Genomic DNA, 19920 nt, shown 5'->3' on the forward strand with positions numbered 1-19920 from the left:
AGTTGTTAACATAGAATGATACTGAATTTTCTGTGTCTCAGAGGCAGTGTATCTTTATATGTAAGATGTTTAGAAGTTCAAGACTTTGAGAAGTGGTATTTAATTCTATAGTATCATCAATAGTGACCTAGGAAAATCCTTTAAAATGGAATTTGAATGCTTTTATACTGAGTGCTCACTTTAGGCACAGACCTCACCATTCCCTTTATGTCTTACCCTTTATGACCTCCCTGGTCCTTTACAGGCCGTTTAATGTGGGACTCCTGTCCTCGGGCGCTTAATGTTTCTGGTGTGTAGTTTCCCTGCATAAAAGAGCTTACTGGGAGGGTGACCAGCCCTTAGAAAACCTGGTACATGCTGCCTGAACTCCAGTAAAGTTAAAATTTGTTTCTGAGTTTCTTCTTGATTTTTTTCCCCATTTGTAAGATTTGTTTTTTCACCTAACATCAAAAGACAGATTTCCCACCATTCTAACATAGCATGGTTATTTTTAAGTAAGTGTTATTGTAACTGAACTGTTATTATGGCTTTTCTGATTATGTTGAAGCTCTGGTTGTCCCTGAGAGTTTCCAGACAGGGTTAATCTCTCTTCTAATAATTATTGGCTTTTGATCATCTCCCAGATTGGAAGCAAGGAGTATCTGTGTGAGAAGAGGGTGGGGCTGCTTCTACTTCACCAGCAGCCTTGAGGTTTGGTCAGAAGTTTCTGGTCCTATAATACCATGAAAGGAGCACCAGGCTGATGTAATATAGGTAGTGTTTCTTAGCTTTCAGAAACAGAGACCCACTCAACCTAACTCAGGAAAGTAGGAATTTGCTGTAAAGTGATGGAAAATCTAAGAACCAGAAGCTCACAGGAACAAATGCTAGTGAACAGTTTGGCTGTCTGCTATAATTCAACTGTGATTTTCCTGATATCTCCTTCTTTATCTCCTTCTGTTGGCTGGTTACTTTCTCAACTGTCTTTTATTTGATTAATTGATTGATTGATTGATTGGAGACAGGGTCTTGCTCTGGTACCCAGGCTTGAGTATAGTGGCACAATCATAGCTCACTGCAGCTTCGAATTCCTTGACTCAAGTGATCCTACCACCTCAGCCTCCCAAGTAGCTGGAACTACAGGCATGTAGCATCACACCTGGCTTAGTTGGGGTCTCACTATGTTGGCCAGACTGGTCTCGAACTCTTGACCTCAAGCAATCCTTCCACCTTGGCATCTCAAAGTGCTGGGATTATAGGCATGGGCCACCCCTCAACTGTCTTTCAGTTCAGATATTCAAGACAGCCAGACACAGCCCCTGGTGTAGCCTGGTAGCAAAACTCCATCCATCTCTGGCCAATGCATAGATTGGCTGTACTTGGTCCAAACAGCTGTATTGGGTAAGGATGGACAACTAACTAGGGCCACAGAGCCATGGGCCAGGTTCTGGAACATCAGGAGACCTGGACTGCAATCCTAGCAGTGAAACCTTCTTCAAGGAACTTGGAGATTCTGCCCTGCAGATTTCCTAGCTTCAGAGTGAAAGGACCCAGCTAGAGGATCTTCGGAGGCTTGTGATGTCATGACTCTTCATTATATGTTTGTTATGTGACACTTAAAACAGATTCATCCATGGTATAGAGGAAAAAGGAAAAGAAGGAAAGTTGGGCGGGACAACATTAAAAAAATAGAATAGAAGGTATTTCATCTCTTGTGCAGACTGAATGCTAATGTGGCTTTACTTATTTTGTCTTGTGTTTTGAATCACCTCAGTATGAGACAGTACACTTGAAATGCATATCAACTCCATTGCTAAATAATTGTTAGCTTGTCTGCTGTTTTGTATTCAACATGACTGAAGGAATGCTTTAAAGGAAAATGCGTAATTGCTTGGCAAATATAAATTTCATTTTTTTTTTTTTGGTAGAGCCAAAGTCCTGGGATAAGGAAGCCTTAAAAGTGGAAGATTCCTTTTAGCAGATTCTTCTGTTCCTATCCTTCTACGACAAATTATGTTAAAGAGCTCAAGTTTAAAATGGTGGTTTTTCAGTATCTTTCACATTCTGATTAACAGCAGCTAGCTAGCTGATACTTACAGTAAAAACTACACTGAAAATTTACATTTAAATTAGACATACTATTTAGATAGTGTTTAACTGCTGTAGAGTTTAGGGTATTATTTTATGCAACAGTCATAAATTGGTTAAGAGGTAAACGTTTTGTGATAATGTGTCAAAACAGACTAGTGTGTTTTGGGATGTGGGCAGGCTGCCATCTGGCTGTCTCATAAGGGAGTCTGTCACCTGGTTAAAGACAAGAGGGAAAAAGCCTGTCCCATCCCTGTAATTCACAATCCTTAGACTGGGGTCAGTCTTAGTGCCAAAAGATGACTTTAAATGTGATTATCTCTTAATCCTCTGTTTAAACCACTACCCCTACACTTCAAAAGATTGCCCTGCTAGTTAAGTTGGTTCTTGCTTGAGATTAATGAGTCTTTAAAAGTATTCAACAATGGCCAGATTGTCACCCTCACTAACTTGCATTGAACGGAATAGAATTAGGCGTCAGAGATTCTGCCTAGTCCCTCTGAAGTGGAATCTGTAATTTAGCCTTAGTTAAATATTAAGTAAATGTCTCTAGGGGGTTTATTATAAAAACTGCATTGGTTTGGTTTTGAAACACAATGAGGACAAGGTTTGGTTTTAGTGTAGGTTTAAAAAAAAAAAGGCTCTTAAAACTGGACTTGTGGTGAACAAATAAGTTTAGATCTCTCTAATTATCAACCATCTTTACCAGAAAAATGATTCTCTTTTTTTATGATGTTGACTGGAAAATGTGCCCACATTCTTCCGTCCCTCTCTCCTTCCTTCCTGACGCCCCTTCCCCACAGCTGCTAAGACTGCAATGCTGTTGGTGGAGTAGAATTGTAGCTGTCCCAGATAGAGCCCGTTGTTCGCCTCACCCCCAGGATCATTTCTGATGCTTCATTTACTGTATCGTGTGGATGGATGGGTGATGGCTTTAAAGCTTTGTCAGGTAGAAAATTGTTTGGATCATCAGGATCCTGTAGGCAGGAAACTTTTAAAGATGAAATTGGGTTGGATCTGCTAAAATGATGCAAAGAACTAAACACTTCATACATAGTTTTATTGTGGAGTTAATCCTTCTTCCCTCCTTTTGGTCTTATGCTAGCTGTAATGTCTTACCGAGAAAAAACAAATAGTCATTGCCAAGTTGCATGTAGACCCCAAACCAAGGAGCATCCTGATATGGCAGAGGGTAAGGAACTCAGTTTCTCTCTTGCTGTGGCTAAACCTGATTCCTCCTCTACTGCCTGCAGGCGCATTGGTCCCCATAGAGGCTTCTTTACAAAGGCACTGTTCCAGACTAGATTTTGTTCCAGGTTCTCTCCTACTCATTTGTAAAACAAGAGGAAGGATAATGAACCAATTTGTAGGCCATGGAGGACTTTCAGATAAAATTTTCAAACAAAATCTTAATTTTCTCTCTCTCTTTTTTAAACCAATCAATTCCACTGGCAAAGCTGCCGTCTTGAATTGTTATGGTTCTCATGGAAGCTGTTCACTGCCCGTCCGCTACATGTACAAGTACTTTACACGCAAGAACCCATTTTACAGATGAGTACAACTGAAGTCCAAAGAGATGAAGTGGCTTGCTCAAAGGGACACAACCAGTAAATAGAATAGGTGGTGTTCATCCCTGGCGCTCTGTCTAAACCCCATCCATTCTTTTCCACTGCGCCATGTTGCCTCAGATGGTGAAACTTTACTCTTCTCCCCGGTCCAATTATTCAGAAATGTGCTTTGCCTATTTGGTTGGAAAGGCTCTGTTTAGCATTACAGTCTCATTTGCAAGTGCCTGTATCTACAGCAGCCATATGTCACAGATTTTCTAGATATTTTCCTTCCAGTTCTCCGTGCCTTGGTACTGTTGCGTCCCCTTCCCACCCCTGCATTTGTCAGACTGAGTGTCCCAGATTTTTCACACGAACTCGAAAGGCCAGAGCATCACAGGGACCTAGCAGGGCGGAGAAGGGCTTTGGTACTTTTGTTTCCGAGCTGGAGGCCTGCAGAGGGCTGCCTGCAGATCCTGTGGGCTTGTCATTCCTGGGCCCATGTTCTACTTCCTTATCCTATTCTGCAAAGCAGCCAAGTGGAAAAGAAGGAGTGAGGGAAAGAGCAGGCCCTTTGTCCCTGTCAGGAGCTAGGGATTTGACCTAAGGGGACTGGGTATTTTTCTTGTCAATTCCTCCCCCTACACGAATTTCCCAGGCTTCTTGCCTCTGCCTGCCTTCATCTTCCCCACACCCCAGGCCTGTCCAGCTCCTGTGTGAGTGACAAGGAGCCTCCAACTCCTCACCAGCTCTCCTGTCGCATTTGAGGGTTAGCAAGTGTTCCCCATGCTGGGAAGGGGAAGGAGAGGCTTTCCTTGGTTAAGTGCTCTATCTGTTCACAGCTAAAGAGGCCACAGTTTATTTTGACCTCTGGGATTTTCTGAAAGCTTGAGAACTGCAAAACAAATGCAGTCTTTAACTTAACTGCTGTTATTGCTTCTCTTCCCACTCCTTTCACCAGCACAGGGTGGGGCTTCCCAGGGAGCCCTCTCTAGTTAGAGGGCCCGGCCTCAGGGAACTGGCCTTGACCTCCATTCCTCTCTTGTGGGTTTGGCTGCCACAAGATGCCTCTCAGGCTCTTTTGGTGTAGTGGCCTCGATGGGCTGCACGGTGGCAGGGAGGTGCTGCATTTGCTATGCGGAAGCTGGGCCTTAGCCAGCTGAGGCTACCTCTGGGAAACTGACGCTTTCTGAATTTGGCTCCGTGGGTGCCAGCCCCTCTCTCTGGACATCTGCCCTCCCCCAGCATTCCTGACCATCTCCTGGTGCCTGAAGCCCTGGCCCCAGTGGTCTCCTTGCTTGTGTACCCTTGTTTTTATTATTATTATCATCATCGTTATTATTATTATTATTATTATTCTGTCCTCCATGAGGTGGAATGAAGGGTCTTGAATAAATAATTTGCAAAGAGCCACAATATGGCTGCTTATGAATAAATAACATTATAGAATTTGTAAACATGAGCCACATGTGGCTGTGTGGCCATAGTTTGGCTATTCCTTCAATGAGTATGGACTATTTGCCAGCTTTCAAGATATTCACTCTCTGTGTGGCAAGGGCCATCATTTACAAGTCCTGACTACGTGCTAGATGCGGGGCTGTGGCCTTTATAAATATTCTTGAGCGAAGTGTAGGCACTACTATTATGACTCTCATTTTAAGGGGAGGAAACCATGTGAGAAGGCCAGCCAAGCTGACATGGCCAGAGGTGTAGAGCCTAGATTCAAACCAGTAACTCTCTGATTCCAGAATCCTGGCTATGAACTTCTGTACTCTGCTCTAACCTTTTCCCTTAATTATGGTATATATTAAGGCTTTTTTTGTCTGTATTAAACATGTTCCAACAAATTTCATTTTTCATTTTGCGGGTAGTAAACCACATTAATTAAAAATTTTAAATTTTTAAAAATTAAAATTTTTTTCTTAAATCCTACTGTTTGATTTGAGAGTAAGTCACCTTTTCCTTCCATCGGTCTCTCTGTCCTTTGTTGTGTTTGATCTCAGCATACAGTTTATATCGTGCTTAGGATAAGTGGTTTGACATACGATTAGAAATGACTTATAACTCATGATGAATGTGTGAGAAACGGGATGGACATTGGAGAAGACTCATGAGTCTTTTAACCTAAAAGGAATAATTGAATCAAAGGATGGTTTGTTCCTCTTAAGAATTAGGTGACCTGGTTTATAATCCAAGTGAAAATTGCTCAGCCTCTATTTATTTTACCTAGCCCATGTTTTTCTAGTAAGGTAGAATGAGAAATCCAAAGGGAGGACATAGCCAGGTTGGGATGCGCTTATAGCCCGCTGGATGTTACAAGTGTGCAATGAATTGTAGTTTGGCCTTTACTAATAACTAACAAATTGACATTTCTCTGGGCCTCAGTTCAACCATCTGTGAAATGTGAAGTTGAACAAAATGACCACAGGGCCCCTCTCATTTGGAAAGTTTTATGATGATAAAAATACTGGTGGTGATGCATCTTATAGGATATTTAGTGTTTTTCATCATACGCCATGGCTTCAACCATGCATCTGCCGTATGTTGTGCCAAACCCACCTCAGTAGAGAAGACACCAGGTTCAGGAGGCCAAAGAAGAGACCTGGAGTGAGTAAACGAGACATGAGGTTTTATTAGGGGCTTGCACAGGAGAGACAGTCCAGTGGCAGTGCGCTGGCAACATATCCGTCCTCCTCCTGTCCAGTGGTGGCAGGCTGGACAACATAACCACGCAGCCCAGTCGTGGTGGGCTGTACAGAAAATCTGCAACCACTCGCAAATAGCATGCAGTTTATATAGCATTTCACTTAACACCCACCTCCCTTCCACCAATAAAGAAGAGTTCCGCTTGGCAACCTTCATTTAACTCAACTCAGGGCCTCAATCCCCTGTACAACCCATACTCCACAGGACAGGAGTGGGGCTCAGATGTTTATCATAGAGAATAAACGAATCTGCACATTGGCCACTCCTGGATTCCCTAGCTCAGAACATACATTCAGGTGCATCAGCTTTACAGGGTCATTCTAAATGTGTGCCTAAATTATTGCTATCAGGTGCGTTTACCTTGCACCCTGTAAAATCTCTCCTGGGTGACCCCCACACAACTGACTGGGTTGGTTTCTACCAATTTTCCTGTGGTCCCACATGATAGGGAGAGGACGCAATCATTAATGGTCCTCTGTGAGAGGGGTCCTTAGGGACAGGGGTCCCCTAACCCTGGGCCATGGACTGGTACTCTAGCCTGTTAGGAACCAGGTCACACAGCAGGAGGTGAGCAGCGGGTGAGCGAGCATTACTGCCTGAGCTCCATTTCCTGTCAAATCAGCAGTGGCATTAGATTCTCTTAGGAGCATGCACCCTACTGTGAACTGTGCATGCAAGGGATCGAGGTTGTGCACTCCTTATGAGACTCTAGCTGATGTCTGATGATCTGAGGTGGAACAGTTTTATCCTAAAAGCATCTTCCCCCACCCCTATCTGCAGAAAAATTGTCTTCCATAAAACTGATCCCAGTGCTAAATAGGCTGGGAACTGCTGCTTGAGATACTGGTTGAACCTATCCTAAGTTTGAGTCACTAGGAATCATGTGGCCTTACAAATACAAGCCCAAAGGGTATGGAATTCCATGTGAGTTCAGGGCTCCCCTAGTCCAGGCACAAAGGCATGAAGAACATCAAACATGCAAGCCTTACTCTCAGCTTAGGGGGGTGTGTGTGTGTGTGTATGTGTGTGTGTACAAACATAGACACACATATAAATTCATTGTTTGCATAGCATATACTCAGATTTAATAGAAACAGATGTTAGGTTTTTGTTCCTTTTAAAATTAAATTTCTTCTGGCATTCACAGACACTGAAATCAGAGGGGGAAAATGTTTTGTTCAATTTGAAAATGCTTTTCGAATACATAGCAATTTGATTCTGGGGGTTGGGGAATGACATTCTGAAGGTTTTCCAAAAACACTGTAACTTGGAAATTAGCAAGTTGTGAGCAGCAGTAAGCTTGCTTCCTTTTAAATTAATACTGGTGAAACAAACAAAGGCTACATGAGTAAAATAAGAGAGTTGATTTGTTTTATTAGGCCTTAATTGAGGATCTAGACAAAGGAGAACATTAAACCTTGTATTTACTATAAATTCTACAAGTAATTGCACACCTGTAACACTACTGCCAGCAGGATGAGCCCATCCAAGACCACCCTCAAGGGTTTCTTAAACAAATTCTGCAAAATAAATAGAGGTTGAACAATTTTCAATGTTTGTCTACATAACTGAAAAAAATATTTAGCATGAAGGAATAGACACAAGGTGATGGACTAAAAGTCTCCATTTTTTTCTGTAGCCAGCAAGGACTGTATGTTGACTGTTAATTAGAATGTATTAAGAAAAAAAAAAAAGATCAGGGCTCATTGACTTGGGTAAGCATCTTAAACAAGCTAAAGGTTGTTTCAGGACTTTGTCTTTTTGGAGGCTGAAATTAGAAATTTAAACCTAAATTTATACCATAGAAAGCTTTTAGAATGTATGTTAGACACTGAGCTTTTAAAAAAAAAAAACGTCTTCTAATCTACAAAGAATGGTTGACTGTCCTACAGGGCAGTCAAAAGAGCATGTCTTTAACACTGAAAGGATTAAATTATTAAAACTCTGTGGGCGGGGTGCGGTGACTTACACCTGTAATCTCAGCACTTTGGGAGGCCGAGGCAGGTGGATCACCTGAGGTCAGGAGTTCAAGACCAGCCTGACCAACATGGAGAAACCCCATCTCTACTAAAAATACAAAATTAGCCAGGCATGGTGGTGCATGCCTGTAATCCCAGCTACTTGGGAGGCTGAGGCAGGAAAATCACTTGAACCCAGGAGATGGAGGTTGCAGTGAGCTGAGATCATGCCATTGCACTCCAGCCTGGGCAACGAAAGCAAAACTCTGTCTCAAAAATAAATAAATAAAATAAAAAATAAAACTCTGTGAAAGCCTGAGTTGCAGAAAACCAGGTGCCTGTCTTTGTTTAAAACATTTCAGCTACCTAAAAGGATGTGTTTAAGGATGTACTCATCTATACCTAGCCCTTGTGGATGTTAATTTTGAGTAAGTTTCTATATTCATGAGAAACATATTTTTTATAAATTTTTATGTAGAAGATACAAAACCACCTAGAACCTTTTTAGTATGTCACCTTTAAGATTAAAATATAAAGAGTCATGCATGGGATGGACCCTGGTTCAGGAAATATACTTGGTAAGTGGAACAGGGGTTTTCTGAGTGAGATCATCCTAAAAGCTAAGGGGAACAGGCACTCAAATCAAAACCCAGGCAATGACAAATACTCTTATGGGGTCACTTGGACATTTATCAGCCTTTGCAATCTAAAATTCCAAGATTATGTACATTTATTGTTTTGTTTGAGTTCTTTTTGAGACAGGGTCTTGCTCTGTTGCCTAGGCTAGAGTGCAGTGGTGCAATCACAGGTCACTGCAAGCTAGACTTCCTAGACTTAAGTGATCCTCCAACCTCAGTCTACCAAGTATCTGGGACCACAGGTACAAGCCAACACACCTGGCTAATTTTTTTTTTTTTTTTTTTTGTAAAGGCAAGGTCTCACTATGTTACCCAGGCTGGTCTCTAACTCCTGGGCTCAAGAGATCCTTTCATCTTGGCCTCTCACAGTCCTGGGATTACAAGCATGAGCCACTGCACCCAGCAGTTATGTGCATTTGAACACTAGACGTTGATATGAGTGAGAAGACAGGCATGAGCCTTAGTAATCCTTTTAAAAGCATCTCATAAAACAGCTTCTGAATCTTGTATTCTTATAGATTCATCAGGCCTAGGTTTCCACTTGCAGTTTTTTGGTTCGTCTTGTAACCCTGAACATAATTCATTAGTTATAGCAACACTTTCTTCCTAAACTGTGTCTTGGTGTGCCACTAAGTCTGTAAAACATGTAAAAGAAGATTTTAATGTGCTTGCCCAGTAAGATGATGTGATTGTACTCCAGTAATAATTGTCTCATGCCAGCTTTTCACCCCTAGGAACCATGAGTCAGTTATTATTTCTAAAAATAATCTTTAAGATGGCATAGCACTTCCAAATGTTTTTTTTTTTTTTTTGAGTCTTTATCTGTCACCCAGGCTGGAGTGCAGTGCTGTGATCATAGCTCACTGCAGCCTCAATCTCCTGAACTCAAGAAATCCCCCTGCCTCAGCTTCCTGAGCAGCTGGGACTACAGATAGCTACCACCATGCCTGGCTAAGTTTTTAATTTTTTTGTAGAGACAGGGTCTGTTTTCACACTGCTATAAAGATACTACCTGAGGCTGGGTAATTTATAAACAATGGAGGTTCAATTGACCCACAGCTCTGCATGGCTGGGGAGGCAAAATTCACAATCATGGAGGAAGGGGAAGCAGGCACATCTTACATGGCAGCAGGCAAGAGAGAGTGAGCAAGAGTAGAGGAAACTGCATTATAAAACCATCAGATCTCATGAGAACTCACTATCACGAGAACAGCATGCGGGGAAACCTCCCCCATGATCCAATCACCTCCCACCTGGTCCTTCCCTCAACAGGTGCAGATTATGGGGTTACCATTTGAGATAAGAGTTGAGTAGGGACACAGAGCCAAACCATATTATTCTGCCCCTGGCCCTTCCCAAATCTCACATCCTCATATTTCAACACACAATCATGCCTTCCCAACAGTCCCCCAAAGTCTTAACTCATTTCGGTATTAATCAAAAAATCCACAGTCCAAAGTCTCATCTGAGACAAGGCAAGTCCCTTCCACCTATCAACCAGTAAAATAAAAAACAAGTCAGTTCCTTCCAAGATACAATGGGGGTACAGGCATTGGGTAAATACATTCATTCCAAATGGGAGAAATTGGCCAAAACAAAGGGGCTACAGACACCGTGCATGTCTAAAATCCAGCAGGGCAATCATTAAATCTTAAAAGCTTCACAATGATCTCCTTTGACTCCATGTCTCACATTCATAAGAGTGCACTCCCACAGCCTTGGGCAGCTCCTTCATATGCTGGCATTGAGTGCCTGCAGCTTTTTCAGACATATGGTGCAAGCTGTCAATGGATCTACCATTCTGGGGCCTGGAGGACAGTAGCCCTCTTCTCCTAAACTCACTAGGCAGTGCCCCAGTGGGGACTCTGTGTAAAAGGCTCCAACCCCACATTTCCTTTCCCCACTGCCCTAACAGAGGTTCTCCATGAGGCCTCCATCCCTGCAGCAAATTTCTGCCTGGACATCCAGGCGGTCCCATACATCCTCTAAAATCTAGATGGGTGTTCCCAAACCTCAGTTCTTGACTTCTGTGTGCCCACGGGCCCAACACCATGTGGAAGCCACCAAGGCTTGGGGCTTGCACCCTGTGAAGCAATGGCCTGAACTATACCTTGGCCCCTTTTAGCCACAGCTGGAGCTGAATCAGCGGGGACACAGGGCACCAAATCCTGAGGCTGCATAGAGCAGGGAGGCCCTGGGTCCTGCCCACTAAACCGTTTTTTCCTCCTAGGCCTCTGGGCCTGTGATGGGTGGCCCAGATCTCTAACATGCTCTGGAGACGTTTTCCCTGTTGTCTTAGCAATTAGAATTTGGCTCCTTGTTACTTATGCAAATTTCTGCAGCCAGCTTGAATTTTTCCCCAGAAAATGGGTTTTCCTTTCCTATGGCATTGTCAGGCTGCAAATTTTCCAAACTTTTATGCTCTGCTTCCCTTTTAAACATAAGTTCCAATTTCAGATAATCTCTCTCATGTTCAAAGTTCCACAGATCTTTTGGGTAGGGGCAAAATGCCAGCAGTCTCTTTGTTTAAAGCATAGCTAGAGTGACCTTTGCTCCAGTTACCAGGATGTTCCTCATCTCCGTAAGAACCACCTCAGCCTGAACTTCATTGTCCATATTACTATCAGCATTCTGGTCAAAACCATTTAACAACTCTCTAGGAAGTTCCAAATTTTCCTTCATCTGTCTGTTGTCTTCTGAGCCCTCCAAACAGTTCCAACCTTTGCCCATTACCCAGTTCCAAAGTCACTTCCACATTTCCAAGTATCTTTATAGCAGTGCCCCACTACTTTGGTACCAATTTACTGTATTAGTCGATTTTCACACTGCTATGAAGATACTATCCAAGACTGGGTAATTTATAAACAAAGGAGGTTCAATTGACCCACACAGTTCTGCATGGCTGGGAAGGCCCCAGGAAACTCACAATTATGGTGGGAAAGGAAGAGGCACATCTTACAAGGTGGGAGGTGAGAGAGAGGAAGCAAGAGCAGGGAAAACTGCCTTATAAAACTATTGGATCTCATGAGAACTCACTCACTATCACAAGAACAGCATGGGGGAAACTGCCCCCATGATCAAATTACTTCCCACCTGGGCCCTCCTTCCACATGTGTGGATTACAGGAATTACCATCCAAGATGAGATTTGAGTGAGGACAAAGGAGCCAAACCATATCACAAGTCTCACTTTGTTGCCAAGGCTAGTCTCTCACTCCTAGACTACAGCAGTCCTCCCGCCTTGGCCTCCCAAAGTACTGAGATTATAGCCATGAGCCACAGCACTCAGCCTAAATGTATTCTTAACTAAGTCTAACATTAATTTTGTAAAGCATTAATATCTACATTTACATATGATGAAACTGAAGGTGAGACATTAATAACATCAGAGCTCATTCTCAAGCCAGCCCTCTTTTTACTTCATCGTACTGTTAGGCCTAAAATTAATGATCTCTTTGGAGTGTTACATAAGATTTATAGGAGGCTATTGGTTTGGCCCAACAGACCAAACCAAAATGGAGTCACTCATGCTAAAGTTCCACATCACCAAATCAAGACTAATCTGTTCATTTGACCTTCTGAGAGAGAGAGAATAGCCATAAAGGCCAGTTTCAGTGGGCAAGCTAATTAATTTCCCTCTGTTTTAATCTTTATAAAAGAGCAACCTGATGTCAACTTATCAGTCATTTTTCTATTATTCTATTTCCCTATTCCCACCTTTCAAGGAAAGTAACTTCAAAACCACCAAACTGCTTTTTGTTCTCTGTTTTGGCTTTCCTCAGCCCTTCCCTGTCTGTAAAACCAGCCTCCTCTGCTGAACCCATTGGAACACTCCTTCTATTTTATGGAATGAAGTGTTGCCCAATTCTAGAATCGCAAATGAAGCCAATTAAGATTTTCAAAGGATCCCAGCTGCACTGAGCACTGGGAAGAAAAAAGATTTTTTTTAAAAATCCTTAAGCTAAATTTGTTGTAATTTCGTCTTTTGACAGGAGGAAATGAAGAGTTTTGGAAAGGGCCCAAAAAGCTGGACTGTAGGCGGTAGAGATAGAGAGAATGTTCACGAATGAGCAAATATACTCCTTATGAAATTTCAGAGAAATGGGTAATGAGACTGACTAGTCAGGGAAATGCTGGGAGGAGGCAGTGGTGGTCTCCCAGGTCACCTTGCCAGCCCACGGCTGCCCAACTTGCACTTGTGTCTTCACTGAATATGCCGAGGGTGCCAGCTTGGCCCTGCGTGTGCAGTTCCATGACTGTCACCAAGTGGTCCACAGTCACATACGTATCCAAAATCTTGGCATGAGGCTTTCTCTAAGGGGAGCTAACCAAGAGCATAAATTCACCTCCAAAACAATTGTATAACTAGTCACTGTAAGATATATGGGGCCAATGAGAGCAGGATTTAAACATTTGCCAAAGACTGTACCTCTCTTTTTTCCCCTCTCTTCATTTTAAAAAGAAGTTTGTCTTTTTCTCTGTGCTAGAAGTCCTGGCCTTGCCTAGCATTAGTTTCTCAGAAAGTTTCTGGAGGCTTTTCTTTAACTTTCCCTTAAAATATAAGAGTTGCTGAGGCAGGAGAATTGACTGAACCCGGGAGGTGGAGGTAGCAATGAGCCGAGATTGCACCACTGCACTCCAGCGTGGGTGACAGAGTGAGACTCTGTCTCAAACAAAAAAAAAAACAAAAACAAAAACAAAAGTTGCTGGTGGTTTGACAACCTGAAGGAGTTTGCTAATGTCAGAGCTTACTTTAAATTATTTGCACCTAGCCAGGCATGGTGGCTCATGCCTGTAATCCCAGCACCTTGGGAGGCTGAGGTGGGAGGATTGCTTGAGGCCAGGAGTTTGAGACCAGCCTGGGCAACAAAGTGAGTCCATATCTCAACAAAACATTAAAAAATTAGTCAGGTGTGGTGGCATGTGCCTGTGGGCCCTGCTACTCGGGAGACTGAGGTGGGAGGATTACCTGAGCTCAGGAGGTTGAGGCTGCAGTGAGCCATATTCATGCCACTGTACTCCAGTCTGGAAAACAGAGCGAGGCCCTGTCTCAAAAAAAATAAAAATTAAAAAAAAATCTATCTGCACCGAAGTCCTTTTATATTCAAATTTTCTCCTGCAAATGAAAAACTGTTAGAGAATATCCTCAAGATCTCTTGGCTTAAAAATGAGAGGAAGAAAAATGGCCTTGTTGAATTTTACTTGAGCTCTCTATGCTGCTAGAAAACAGAAACCATGAAGATAATCCTCCCACTCTTTTTTGTGTTCCAAGAAAGGATTTACTACAAGGAACCCCCACTTCTCCCTGTGGCTTAGATAAGACCCACAGATGCCTCCCTTGTTTATTAGTGACAAGGCCAGACACAGACTCTCCAAATTCCCATTCTTTGGCTCATAAATGATTAGCTGAACTCTGTACCCCCTGGTCAGTCTGTACAAAATACCTGCCACCTTGACTTGACCAAACTCTAATTAAGTTTCTCTCCATCTGTAGACCCCTGAACTTTGACCCACCCTTACCACACAGAATAGGCTGACGTCCGGGTACACATGGTTTTAGTATCCTGACCCACCTTCACCTTCCATTTCACTTCCCCACATCCAGTTCTCCTGAGCCTTGTTCATTCTTCCCTAAGTAATAGAAATGCCCGTTCCTCTTTTACATTCGAGACACTTGCAGACCTCTTGGTCTCCGTGTCACATAGTGCCCCCACTCCCTTCATGCAAGAATCCTTTCGAATGGCATCTCTCCTTACCTAAATCCAGATTTGCTTTTTATTTGACAAAGATAATAAATAAATAAAGCACAGAGTTCCACCCTACAGTACTTGTGCCTGCCTGTGGAGATGTCTGTTAACACAGGGCAATGTGAAACACAGATGTAAAACAGTTCCCGTCCATGAGGTCTTCACTTCTCAGATTGAGACGCTTTCCAAAGTAGTAAGCAGAGTCTTATTCTCCAGGGAGCCAGGGTTGTTGCATTTATTCATTTAATAAAGACTTACATTGTATGGACCCTGGTAATTTTGTATTCTGAACATTTCTGGAAACATTCCCTCCGTTCAGGCCTGCATCATCTTTATTTTGCACTATTGCAGTAGATGTTCTCATCAGTCTCCCTCGAGCTATTCTTATACCTTCAAATCCATCCTCCCCACAGCATTTAGTGATCTATCTCAAATGCAGATGTGAACTTTTAAAAACATGTAATGTCTAAGCACCTTACAATTACCTGCAAGGTCTCTCACAGTCAGACTTCTGCCTCAATCTCCACCTCTAGCCCTTTCCCCTGTCTGTTCTTATCTCTGGTGAGAACCCCCCACCATGCCCTACATATCCAGTAGGTACATATTCTACTTTGTGCTCCTTTTCTGGTGTTCCTCTGCCTTTCATGCTCTCACCATTCCTGCCTGCTACCCGCTTTACTCCTGCTAAGTCTCAGTGCAGTCATCATCTCTAGAAAAGCCACTCTGCCTCCTGTGTCTGCATTCCCTCCCAGTTGGTTTCTTATTGCTTCTTGAACCTGGCATCTGGCAGCAATTCAATAAATAAATATTGGGTAACATAAATAAAGGCTATTTCTACAAAAGTGATTTAAGAGATGTCCCCTACAGAAGCACCCATGTAAAGAGGTCATTGCAGTTCAGGATGATAAAGATATATGGAGAACATCTATAAAGTACTACAGTAGCATCCTAGAGGTCTTTTTAAAATGGAATGGTTTCCATCTTAATGGAATGGCTCCCCATTAGCCCTGATGGAAAGTTGGGAAACAAATTTGGCCAAGGTTATCTCAAGGTGTTTGCAGGATGAAAATAGAAATTCTACACATTCCTGAACTGCTCAGGAGTCTTTAAACCAGAAAGCAACTTTATTTGCTTTTTGAAAAGAGTGTCAGATCTCTTTCTTCCTTTTTTTTTTTTTTTAGACGGAGTCTTGCTCTGTCGCCCAGGCTGGAGTGCAATGGTGCAGTCTCGGCTCACTGCAACCTCCGCCTCCCGGGTTCAGGTGATTCTTCTGCCTCAGCCTCCCCGGGTCTCCTGGGACTATGTCACCACAGCCAGCTAATTTTTGTATTTTTAGTAGAGATAGCGTTTCACCATGTTGGCCAGGCTGGTCCCAAACTCCTGACTTCAAGTGATCCACCTGCCTTGGCCTCCCAAAGCACTGGGATTACAGGCACGAGCCACCGCACCTAGCAGATCTCTTTCTTAACCTTGTAATTGGTGAGCAACAACCTTTAAATGTATTTAGTCATTTGTTCATTCATTTAACAAACACTTTGCAAGGGCCTACTATGTGCTAAGTGGTACAGATTATGCCATTGGTACATTATTATGTCAAGTGGTACAGATTAAGCAATGTACAAGACAGACTCCATCCTGCTCTGGGGTTCACATGCAGGCAAAACAGACAATAACAAGTAATCAATACAGGAATTAAATATTGTACAACTACTGTTTAGGATGTGATGAGGGAAGAGCAGAAACCTACCTTAGAGAAGGTGGTTGGAGAGGGGCACTTTGTACCAGTTTCCTTTAACTTAAGTCTTGACGGATGAGGAGCCAGCCTCATGAGGCCCCTGGGGGAGAGAGTCCCAGGCCAAGAAAATCTCAAAGCAGGAGAAAACTTATCCTGTGGAGGAGTAAGAGAAGCCAATATGACTCAGCAGTGGTAGAAATGACTTTCTTCTAGAAGCTTCCAGGAGACCACAGGCTCCTGAGTTACTTCACGCAGGACCCCTTCTCAGTCTCCTTTTGTGATTGCAGAGAGTGTAGCCCCTTTGGGAGACCTGAGTTCAGTGTTGCCTCAACCATCAACTCACCCTGAGATCATGGATTGTTACTTCCCTGATTAAGACTTGGGTTCTCTCATATGTAATAAGCAGAGGTTGGATGAGGTGCCCTCACCTCTGTATACTATGATGCTATTAACATTAATTACTATGATCACTTCAGCAGCACATATACTAAAAGTTGGAATGATACAGAGAAGATTAACAGGGCCCCTCAGCAAGGATGACATGTCAATTCATGGAGCATTCCATTTTTTTAATGGCAGCCAATATATCTGGGACATTTGAAGAAGCCAACATGGTCTCCTGGCCCAAAGAAAACATTAATTACTAAAGGATCACTGAATCTCAACAGGCATCATTCATTCATTCATTCATTCATTCATTTAAAACAAATGTTGTATTCCGAACATTTAAAGAAATGAATGAATGAATGAATGAATTTTTTTTTTCAAAAAAAAATTTTTTTGAGCACTTAAACTGCCAGATACTGTTCCAGACTCTGGGCCACACAAAGGCAGAACATCCACTCAGGGTGAAGATGAGGCTGATAAAATAAAAATATATAGTCTAAATGCAGGCAGGGTATAAAGTTGTATGAAGAAAAACAGAAATAGGATATGAGGAGAGAGTGATGAGAGGCATGCCGTGTTAAATGAGGTGGTCAGAGAAGGCCTTTCAGAGGAGGTGTTTGTGTACAGGACTGACTTTACTTATAATTTACTTATAACTCCTATTTAAATTGTTTATGGTGAGTTTAGAATGTTTGAAATATACCATCATCCTTTCTGGTTGATTTCTGTGTTCATATGGAAACCAGTATTTCTCAGAAGTCTAAATTCTCCAGCAAGCAAGCCTTCTGAGAAGATAGCTAAATTTTAAAAAATACAAAGCCATCTTTGAATTGGTCTTTTCATCTTTAAAACAAAACATGTCCTCTAATTCAAATCTGGTAAGACATTTCATCAAACACGGATTCTGTAAAGACTTCCATTGTCAGCATTGCTGAACCTCAGCCTTACAGTGGAAAGTGGACATTGCACAGAGTAGGGATGTGCCTGTTTGCCCCGAAGGCAGATTCTGACAGGCTCCAGCCAAGACTTTCTCATTAAAAAGGGTCATGGGGAGGTTATGTGAAGGTTTGAGAGGTGTTGATGGTGTGATCAACCGCCCCTCCTAATGGAGCAGAGTTAATCACTCACTGGCCAAGTGGAAAATCAATGGCTCCCTGCTTTCTCTCCTACACTTTTCCCGTGCTCGGCCAGCCTGCTCCCCTGCTCCCTGCAGTGAACTGGCGTCAGGCAGAGGACTCCAGGATTCTTCTCCCCTCCTACTCAAAGACTGGCTCTTTAGAAGGAGAGTCATCTAACCCCAGGGCACGAGAGCGTGTTCTTTCTACCTGGGAGAAACCTTATAATGAAGCCTTATTGCCAAAGAGGAGGAGGAAGCAGAAAAGAGGACGTGTTGGGGGAAACACAAGTTGGGGCATTGGGGGAAAGACAGTCTTTCTGAGGAAAGACATCTTGCAACCAAAATGAAAAGGAAACAATGTCCATAGATGATGGGCTGGAAGCTTTTCCAATTCAGTGTCATGTGAGTTTTTAGAACCTTTTCATTAAGGAGATGGTGAGTTGCCTGTTTGTGGTTGAGCTCTAAATGTAAATGTCTTCATGTTTACCCTAAATAAGGCCTTCCATGGAACTGACTAGACCAGAGGTCCCCAGGCAGAAGGGCCCAAAGAGTCAGATTGCCAGTGTTCTGGACTGGAACTTACAACGTTAAGTTCTCACCTTGGGCCTGACTAGAAGTACAGCTGAACCCTTTGGTTGGCAGAAGGGTGTTACCAGCAGGAAGAATCATGCATTAAGGCCAAAAGAATTGTTCTTTCAGTGAGTCTGTCTGAGTGGTGTTCATCCCAGAGGTATGACAGCCACCACCTGTGCTTCCAGGCTCGGATACTCTGTCACATAAGGAAGAAGGTTGAGAAATTTCCTAGGAGAGAGGTTAAATCTTAAAGTTGGAGCCAGTATTATGATACAGTGAGATGTGAGACTGTGGTTCTCAGTGGTAGTGATGGTGCACCACTGGGATGGAGGGGTGAGTGGGGGCTGGAAGCACGGAGGGAAGCAGTTCAGTCATGATGGTCTTGATTCTGACTTCCAGCTGGATGTCTCGTTTTCAGTTTTGAAGGAGAAGCAATAACCAGAAAAAAGGGAGGGAGCAATGAGGAGTAAGTGGGGGTGTTGTTACAAACACAGCCAGTTTGAGGGTGTTTAAGAAGATAGTGCACTCATTCTCTAGAATTTGGACTTAGTTTGCCACACATTGTTGGAAGCCACCCTGCTGATGGTCACCGTGTTGGCAGTTGTTTGGAAAGAGTATGAAATTGGCTTTTCCAGTGTGGATAGCAATAGCCTGCGATATCAAACTGGGAATGGAAACATATGTTGTGTGAAAAAATGGAAGAGTCCATTTGGCTGTTCCCCCAGATTAGCAGATACACATCCAGGGCGCCCTCACTGAAAACTGGCATTGTCTGCTTTAAGTGAATTTTCTTCCCTGCATCCTGTGATTATGGCTCCCATAACTTTGTTAGCCTTCATATTGAGTTTTTATGCTCGTGCATTTCCTCAGCTCTCCATTTCCTTCCAAGCATCTTAACTGGTAATTCAGTTTGCTCATGGACTGCTTCGTAGCAAAGCATCTCACCATGAAATGGTGCTTCCCCCTACGTGTGTGCAGTTGTTCTAGCGTGAGGAAATAGAACCAGCAATATCAGCCTTTGGAGACAAAGAACTCAGACCTGAGGGTTTGGAGACAATCATCTGCTGTTCTTACCACCATTTGGTTCAATGTTAATTTACCTGCCACTGTAAGTAAAGTGGGGAGATTTGGTCTTTTTTAAAGAGAACCAAATTCAGACAAACAGAAAGCCTGTGACCCGTGGGCTTTCTCAACCAAAGACCCTTAGAACAAGTGCACAAGTGCGTTAGGGCTTGAGCAGGAGTCACTTGAGCCTGCCTCATAAATCCAGGTTTCCTTCCTGCAGTCCACCTAACTGTTCATGGGACAGGAGCTCAGTGACTGTCACTCTGAACCTGGACAGATGAGGTTGCTGCTGCCTGGCTTCTTGGAGTCTTTAATCTCTCCAGAAATAAATCTTTCTTATTTTTTTTTGAGTGATCACCACTTAGATCTTTTCTGAATTCT

At 42.9% G+C, this 19920-nt stretch overlaps 1 protein-coding gene and 1 non-coding gene across 2 annotated transcripts in view; both read left to right on the forward strand.

Moving 5' to 3' along the window:
- Positions 1-19920, forward strand: part of SGPP2 (sphingosine-1-phosphate phosphatase 2) — a 136311-nt gene that overhangs the window by 57547 nt on the left and 58844 nt on the right. The gene's annotated exons all lie outside the window — the stretch shown is intronic.
- On the forward strand, positions 16861-16968 carry LOC115933810 (U6 spliceosomal RNA). Its single transcript, XR_004069664.1, has one exon. It is a non-coding gene; the product is annotated as a U6 spliceosomal RNA (small nuclear RNA).

Source organism: Gorilla gorilla, chromosome 11 (assembly GCF_029281585.2).
Source record: "Gorilla gorilla gorilla isolate KB3781 chromosome 11, NHGRI_mGorGor1-v2.1_pri, whole genome shotgun sequence".
Taxonomy (NCBI): domain Eukaryota; kingdom Metazoa; phylum Chordata; class Mammalia; order Primates; family Hominidae; genus Gorilla; species Gorilla gorilla.